This window comes from Apium graveolens, chromosome 9 (genome assembly GCF_009905375.1).
Source record: "Apium graveolens cultivar Ventura chromosome 9, ASM990537v1, whole genome shotgun sequence".
Lineage (NCBI taxonomy): Eukaryota > Viridiplantae > Streptophyta > Magnoliopsida > Apiales > Apiaceae > Apium > Apium graveolens.
In genome coordinates this window covers 8,610,881-8,620,272 of record NC_133655.1, presented here as the reverse complement: position 1 = coordinate 8,620,272, position 9,392 = coordinate 8,610,881, and the positions used below count along the sequence as shown (strand labels likewise).

General features: G+C 34.4%; 1 long non-coding RNA gene across 1 annotated transcript; it reads right to left on the bottom strand.

Annotated features, from left to right (window-relative positions):
- Positions 1–3,011: 3,011 nt before the first annotated feature.
- Positions 3,012–5,977, bottom strand: LOC141687149 (uncharacterized). Its single transcript, XR_012560945.1, has 5 exons — positions 5,714–5,977; positions 5,336–5,506; positions 4,936–5,051; positions 4,068–4,212; positions 3,012–3,390 (listed from the first exon to the last, which is right to left on the bottom strand). It is a non-coding gene; the product is annotated as an uncharacterized LOC141687149 (long non-coding RNA).
- Positions 5,978–9,392: the final 3,415 nt, after the last annotated feature.

Below are 9,392 nucleotides of genomic sequence, written 5' to 3'. Positions count from 1 at the left end.
TGTTTATATCTAGAATGTATGATATTCTCTTAGTGGTGTAATAACATGGATATTTAAAAAAATTGGAGAAAAATATTGGATTTCATTGCTAGTTGTTGTGGCTAGGTGTCAAATGGCTAGTAGTCGACTCATTTTATATGAGTAGTCTAGGGTTGAACGAGATGGAGCGAAATGCACTCGTTCAGAAATTGTTTAAAAAAGTATGTATTATGCATAGTTGACCAAGGGTGAGCTCTTTAATACTCGAGTTATTAAGTTCTTAGGGGACTTTGTGCCTAGTCACCTAAGGCTTTTATAATCTGGGATCCGCTAACCTAACGCTCGTTACATGGGTATTATTGAATAAGTCTTTTATGGACCTCACTCATTGCACGATCAAATAAGCATGTTTGTGTTTGTTTATGTGTTATCAATAAAAGCATGAATTCGTGTATAACTCCGACATAAAAATTGAAGTGTTGTCGGTCATTTTGAGTTTAGCGTTTATTCTATTTATAACCTTATGATCGCCTTGATGAGTAGTGAGTCGTGATTATTGATCTAGTGGCGATAGTATATCTGTTAAGCATTTGTACACACACACTTTTTTGGCTTGTGAGTTGAATTGTTGGGTTTAATTGATCTTTGTGCGAATAACTGCATTTGTTGAGATGTTGTTCATTGATTGGTTTAGTTATTCTGAGGGGATCGTTTCATTCATGTTAGTTGCATTCATGCATTTTTATTTTTTCGTTCTTTGAGTCTGTTTATGCTTGGGGACAAGCATCGGTTCAAGTTTGGGGGGGTGTTAAGTGGCATTTATGTCCACTTAGAATGTCCTATAAAAGCTTGAATTGGTGTTTTGTACTCGAGTTGTTTGTGTTTTTGATTTGTTTTGTAGTGTTTTGCATTTCAGGCATAGATAAAGGAATAAGGAGATTTAGCATTATTTTGGTGCTAAAGTGGTGTTAGGATGGTGCCTTGGATGTTCGCTCATTGATCGCCATCAAAAATCAGCAAATAAAAAAGAAGCAAGAATTTTTTCCAGAAGGTCAGTGCGCCCGCGCCAGAACAACAGAAATACAGCGCGCCTGCGCTGCCGCGCCGGGCCGAACTCTGAGAATCATGATTCTTGTATGATTCTGATTGTTGAAGGCCTAGGATGATTCTACAGCATATATAAAGCCTAAAAAGACATTTTTCATAACAAGGAGACAAGGGATAACAATAAGTAGACCTAGAGAGCACAAGACGGCTACGGAGAAGAAGACTTTCGTATTCTTCAATATAGTTGATACTTTTGATGCTTGTTTTCGATTTGTCTTGAACCCTAGTACCCTTATATTTTTTATTATCATATTTTCATTGGAACCCATGGTGACGATGAATTCGATTATGAACTAATCGTTATCATGGGGTTCTAACAGATTTACTTATGGATTTCTATAGTTAATTATTTTGATACCGAAATGTGTGGTGATTGATTGATATCCTAGTATTAGTTGTGCTTATTCATCTTATGTGCGTAGCTAACATATAAGATAGCGTGTTAATCTCTATTAAAGCGACAATGAATATAGAGGTTTAGAACTTGCCATGCTAGCATAGGTTCATGTATAAATGTTATGCATGATTCATAGGTAATTTTAACCATCTTACTTGCTCTATATAATCACGATAGATAACTTGCGCACTAAACCTTTATGTTGTCAAATTCTATAGACATATAGGGTCCCAACATAATTGGTGTCTATTCAACTTCTATCTCTTTTGTGGATGTCTGGTAGTAGGGTATTCGTACAATGAAAGTTGGCATTTACTAGTTTCGTGTTATCTGATTAGTTGTCATCACCATTACATGCTAAGGTTAAAAATAATGACTTTGAATAAAGTAGTAATGAAGTTAGAATCACATGTTTGTCTCATATAGTTAATTGAATCAATTTTAATCTTAGTTAATTGCATGTTAGTTTAATCTTAGTTATAAACATCTCAACTTGTTATTGTCTTAGCATTGAGCGATAGCCATACCATTGTTGCATAGGCGCATAATTTTAAGTTAACTAAAAAGAGTCTTTGTGGGAACGAACTTGATTTATATCTTATACTACTTGCGAACGCGTATACTTGCATGTAATTTTAGCGCTTGTTTACGCCCTAACAGTAACTCAAGATGAGAGTGAACCAAAATAGAAAGTTCAACAAACACAGTCAGAATCAGAATTATTAATTTCATCATTATTAGTAGTGAATCGACTCGGTTTGGCTCTTGATCGATCGAGGAGAGCTAATTATGGGGTGCCTCCAAAGAAATATGGTTTTGAAGATATGGTGGCATATGCACTACAGGTTGTTGAAGAGGTGGATCCTAACTCTAATTAGCCATCCACTTACAAAGAAGGAGTTACATGTACTGAGTCCACAAAATGATATAGTGCAATGGGAGACAAAATTGAGTCACTTCAGAAGAATAAGACTTGGTAATTAGTCAAGCGGCATCGAGACAGAAAGATTGTCACTTGTAAATGGGTCTACAAGAAAAAGGAAGGAGAAACATCTGTTGAGGGTATCAAATATAAAGCTCGGTTAGTAGCTCGAGGGTTCACTTTAAAAGAGGGAGTATACTATAATGAGATTTTTACGCCAATGGTCAGACACACTTCCATCAGGGTGCTACTAGAAATAGTTGCACATCAAAATCTAGAGTTTGAACAATTTGACATGAAGACAGCTTTTCTACATGAAGAGCTGGAAAGGAGATATACATGACTCAACCATAGTCTTAAGAAAACTGATGTTAAATATCTTATTAACACACTTGTTTTCTTTTCTAGAGCAATGTTAAATGTGATTTATTACATGAATTTCATTTTAGTAACCGATGTGTAGTACATTGAAAGACATCAGTTTTTCACTTCTTTGTAATGTTAAAATCTTTATTAGACATCAATTATATCATTTTCTTTTCAAAATCTCAATGTGTTGTATTGTTTTAGACATCAGTTTTACAATAATCCTGTAACGTGCACTCAGCTCAATTATGATATATCATCAAATACTAAATTTATTTCAAGCTTAGAATTACATTTCAAGAAAATTCAACATTCCAATCCAACACTAGAAAAGCTATTTCATACCGAAATACCTAAATAGCAATTAGATTCTAAACACAAACCAAATTAGTACTAATATCCCAATATCTGATATCCTTTAGTCAAATTAATAACTGGAAAAGGATTCAAAGTTGGCTTTCTAGCCTTGCCAACAATTTCTATGATGCGCTCCAAACTCTGGTGAGAAAATGCTGGGCTATTATTCCTGTAGTAAATGTCTTTGGCCAGCTTCTGATTCTTTACAGGGCAGGTTCTTTAAAAACCAGGGGTGGTTCTTGATTTCTTCATTTGTGTTCGTCTACAGGAACAACAAAATTTAAAGTAGAATTGAAGAAGAAAAAGTAGTTCTACGGAAGTAATTCGACTATATAATAAGCTAAACTAAATAAGCCACATTTTGGTCAACCAATATATGGACAATAAACAATTAAGAAATGATGTGTAGAGGTATCCAATAACCACGAATTACCTTCACATTGTATTTTCTCATCTACTTGTTATTGTTTAACATTAAACATCTACCGACTTAATTGACATACGCCACTCTACTTAATAAACTACACAAACTACCTTAACAACATAAACTGCCATAACTACAAGTATCTTGTTCCACTTGAGGTGAAAACCAACAAAATTAAAAACACTAAGGTTCAACACAACACATGTAATACTAACAGCAAACTATTTAATACTGTTTATCCTTAATTAAACGGCATTGGCTTCATACCCCAGATAGATCGCTGCGATTAAATAAATTGACATAGTCAGTATCTTACACCCTAGTTATATTCAGGTTAAATCTTATATGTTTAGGAATTAAAAATAAACATAAACCCTATCTTTTTATATTAGAATGCACAAAATAGCAAGAACATGTATTAAAGAGGGCAAAAGTGTCATAGATGAATAAACTACGAGAAGTTTGTTTATTTAAAACATATATACGATTATAATTTGAGTTAAGAGAATATATACCAGAGGTCAACAACCATCGGAACCAGGTCCGTTCATCTCCACCGGCGATAGTTGCTGTTGTTTATTCTGTCAAACGGCTGGTAGTTGCTTTTTGTTAAAAGGCTCTTTCACACAAGGCAAATCTACGGCTTTAAAATATTCATAGCTGCAAGACAGATATATACTACCTGAATATAGAAATATACTGTCTCTTTTTTTTCTAACTCAGATATATACTATCTAAATAGCACATTACCAACAATGCTTCAAAAAAGAAGAATACTCAACTAACTTCAAAATAGTCACAAATCCTTAACTAGGATAATCTCTTAGAAAAAAACATCTATTGCAAAAAATATTCCAGAAAAACATGTATATATATACACTCCTAATTAACAGAACTAGGGGACAGGGGTAAAATATACACTCCTAATTTTGTAACGATACACACTAAGATTTAATACAAATAGGAGTAAAGTAACACAATATTATCGATCTCCCAAAGAAACAAGTACAACCTTGTGCAAATCAAATTAAAGTCACAATTCAGTAGCAGCTAAGGCAGACGATGGACATATCAAGACAGACAATTAGGATCAAAGGAACATTGGAAAACTATAGCTTAAAAAGCTTAGGGACAGAAGTGAGTAACACACTATGCTAAAAGCAACCACAAACCAACTCAGAGGAAAATTTATACTTCATCAATAAATATTACAAATGGCTTCCTAGAATTCGCAACCATGAAAAGTGTATGAACAAGCTTTTCACTCTCTCCCATTTGTTGAAGTTAGGAAAGTACAAATTACGGTTCTAAACAAGCACAAGGGGCAATTGTACACGTACAAACAGGGACACACACATAACGGAAGTAAGGGCAAAGACATACCCACTTTGAAGTAAGTGGTGAAGGAGTAATATTATAAAAGGCAACTCTCGATTCCAATGCAACTGCCTTAGCCAACATGGTCTTCCAGGTACCTGGTGGACCAAAGAGAAGCAAACCTGACCAGCGGAAATATATGTAAGCAAAAATATTTCAGAACTAAAGGAGAGATATTAGTACAATACATCAGTACATAATATTTTCACTTTTACGACTACTTTCATTGCCTTTAAGGTCTCCATCTAAACTGATGATACAGTGATATTATCCTTGTATACTAACGCTTCTCTGAAAAAAGGAGTATCTAAGTTACCAGGTACTTGACAATTGATAATAGATACATATGGCCACACGTTTGATTTAATGTACAAAATTTACATATTCTAGATAAAGAAATCCTCACATATCAGTACTCGCATCAGTTATGGGGTCTGTTCTCTAATGTCAACAATGAATAAAAGAACAAAGTATTCAATCAGGGCACTCAAAGTTGCCATCATAATAAAGGCACAACGCCATCCAGGAATTCCCCAGAATTCATGTCCATCCATTACAGGAGCAAGAACTCCACCTCCTATGCAAACCAAACAAATAGATGAAACAAAGATGTGTCAGTTTAAAGCAAAAGACCTGCAAACAAAGATAAACGAAGAATACATATAGAAACAATCCAAGAAAATAAGCTTCTAATTAGGACAAATCAGATAAAAATAAAAAAATAGAACAAATCGAAACAAATAATTTCGAATTAGGTTATTTAGCATGATTGATTAAAACATACCTCAAGGCTCAAACTAGGTTTGTATTAGGTTATGGTGAAAGAGGTGCAGATGGTAACTATAAATTAAAGTTTATTTTACTAATTAGGGTTATGGAGAGAGAGAACAGAGAAGAGAGAATGGTGAGGGAGAGTATTGAGAGAGAGTGTGAGAAGGAAGAGAGATGGTGATACAGAATGGTGAGAGAGAGAGAGTATCGAAAGAGAGAGGGAAAGGGAGGAGAGAGATAGGGGATGTAAAGGGGGGAAGATGGGATTTTTTTTTGTTCGGGGGGTAACAAATATTTTGTTTAAGGGGGAAATAATTTGTTTACTAGCGGGGAAGGTGAGAAGCGTGTGTTTTTCAATTTTTTTAAAAATAAGAATAGACATCGGCTATTTTAGAGAACAATGTCTTAGATGATCTTCAACATCGTTTTAAAAAATTTTAATGTTAAAACTTTTTTTAAAATCGGTGACATTTCTAAACGATATTAAATGGGTGATGTCGTACGCACTATTTCTAGTAGTGCCAGATGGTTTACAGTTTCCTGGTAAAGAAGATTATGTTTGCAAGTTGTTAAAGTCTTTATATAGACTAAAACAGACTCTGAGGCAGTGGTACAAGAAATTCGACAGCTATATGATAGGTATTGACTATACCAGGAGTCTATATGATTGGTGTGTTTATTATAGTAAGACAACAAATAGTTCTTTGATCTATCTGGTCTCGTATGTACATGATATGTTGATAGTTGCACTAAACAAGTCTGATATTAAGAAGTTGAAGGGTCACCTTACTGCTGAGAAATGAAAGATTTGGGCGCGGCTCATAAAATTTTGAGAAAAGATATTTATAGGGATAAAAGCAAAAGAAGACTCTTTTTGTCACAGAAGGGATACAGTCAGAAGATTTTGTCAATGTTTAGCATGTCTACAACAAAGCCCATAGATACCCATAGTGCTGCAAATCTAAGTCTGATAAGGAGAAGGAGTACATGTCTCGAGTTCCCTATTCTAGTGTAGTAGGAAGCTTGATGTATGCAATGGTCTGCACTAGACCTGATCTTGTACAATTTGTCAGTGTTGTTAGTTAGTTTATGGGTGATACAGGTAAAAAGAATTGACAAGATGTGAAGATGGTTTTTCGGTACTTAAAAGGTGCGTCTGATGTTGGTCTCTTTTATGGAGGTGATACAGAGTGTTTGGTGACAGGATTTTCCCACTCTGATTATGCGGGAGATATTGATAGTAGAAGATCTATGATTGGTTTTGTTTTCACTCTACCTGGTTCAATTGTCAGTTGTAAAGCTACTCTGTAACGTACATTGTTTTTATCTACTAGAGAAGCAGAGTACATGACATTAACAGAAGCCGCAAAAGAAGGAATTTAGTAGAAAGGTTTGGTCAATGATTTAGGTCTATATCATTATCAGGCTACAGTGTCTTGTGACAGTCTCAGTGCAATCTGTTTAGCCAAGGATCGGGTATATCATAAGCAGACTAAGCACATAGATGTAAGATATCATTTTCTGGAAGTGAGAGGAGAATCAAGGTGAGCAAAGTGGGTAATGCTGATAACACAGCTGATATGCTCACCAAGCCGGTTCCACATAGCAAGTTTCAACATTATTTGAACTTACTAAATGTTCGGAGTTGTTGATTTCTGTTTTAGGGAAAAATCCGAGGTAGAAGAGTTTTTTCTGTTACATCTGGCATTATTATGGTGCATATAACACCCCCAAATCCGGGGTCGGGGATCCGGGTTATCACGAGTTCCATTTCCCTTAATAATACTTAATCTTAATAATCAACCAACTACTGCGTACTGTGATCCCACAATATACACACACACCACAAGTTATAGTCTCAGAGATGAATACCAAACAATAACACAAGTCATTTTATTCCACAATTATAAGTCATTACACCTCAAAAGGGTTTCTAAATAAATTTACATATTCTTTGCCATTATTACAATTCATAAATATACATAAGTCTGGTACATCAAAAGTTGAAAGCCTAGCATATTGGTAGACCCTACCTCAGCTACAACGGCATCAACGCCTACAGGAAACTGCGGAACATTTCCTATCCGCTCACGAATTGGGAGCTTGATCCTGTTCATCTTGTCTATCTGTTGTTGTGTGATGAAAGAAGAAAGCAAGGGTGAGCAACAAGCTCACCGAAATAATATGTATAATGATTAACAATATATGAGCATTCTCATAGTACTCATGAAAGTCTTGGTCAAGTAAAAATGAACCAAGTTTGATATCTTATCGCGACCAAGTCGCAAAATATTCAGTATATATGTTTATATACTTTTCAAAATCTTGGAAGTCCTCTTCCATGCATAATATACACAGAGTTCCAGTTTATAACTGTATAAAAATATCGTTGCAAGGTGATCTCATATATCTAACCTTGTCTCAACGTTTTTGTGAAAATCTTTGTCATGCATAAGATAATCATTAACCAGATATAAGTTGAAAAGATGAAGTTACAAGATACTCCAATATACTTATATCTTTTCCGGATACTACTTGAACTACCACCGTTCACGATATCATCAGTTTCAAAAGTTCATCGCATAGATGAGACTACAAGAAAAGACTTGAATAGATTCAATCTTTGAAATATCATTATAAATAATGAAGTTATGAGATACTTCATTAAGTCCCGATATATATATACACCTATATATATACATTTCATACACTCCTTGAAAACCTCTGTTATGAAAATTATAAACAGAGTTGCAATATCCAATGAGTTTGGAAAGGAGAAAACCTTGGCATAAACCTGATATCTTGCTGATTAGGCAAAGATACCAATAAGTAACCTTTTCTACTAGTAGATTGATGAATCCCCCACCGGTCATCACCCTGGCCGCATTAGGACCTTGTGCTGGACCGCCACCCGGCCACTTACGCGTTGATGGACTGCCACCCAGCCACTTACACTTTGATAGACCGTACCCCGGCCTGTCGCTTATGCCGACTCAATTAGATGGACTTACTTCCCGAACGTTGGGTAAGTAATCAATTCATTTATCAAAACAGCAACCTCGTTGCGAATATAAAATACACCACAGAGCCGGATACCTTAATTTAAAAGCGAGTATTTAAACCCCTTCGAAAGGAAGATCTTAAATTTGAAAACGAGTTTTGGGATCCGCTCTAACTTTTAAAATCATTTTGAAGACTCGAAAACATTTTAAAGAATGTTTAGAGTAACGCTGATTTAATAAAATAAATCAGTCCCGATATGTTGGAGAAAATATCTGAATATTATTACTTAAATAATATTCCCATAAAGGATAATCTTTATAAAAATAATTGAAGTAGAAGTTTTACAACTCATACTTGAAATGAATAATAAATAACCAAAGATATACTTATACGAAACTACGATCTTTATTTGAATAATCGAAAATAAGTTTGATTATCGAAATATTATTCTTTAATAAAATAAAGAATATTATTTAATAAAATAAGCGGAGTCATAAGTCCTCGAATGAATATTCAAAATAATATTCATTAAATAAAATAAACAGAGTCATAAGTCCTCGAATGAATATTCAAAATAATATTCATTAAATAAAATAAACAGAGTCATACGTCCTCGAATGAATATTCAAAATAATATTCATTAAATAAAGTTATCGAATCAACCTTATTCGATTAATAGTTTTGAAAAC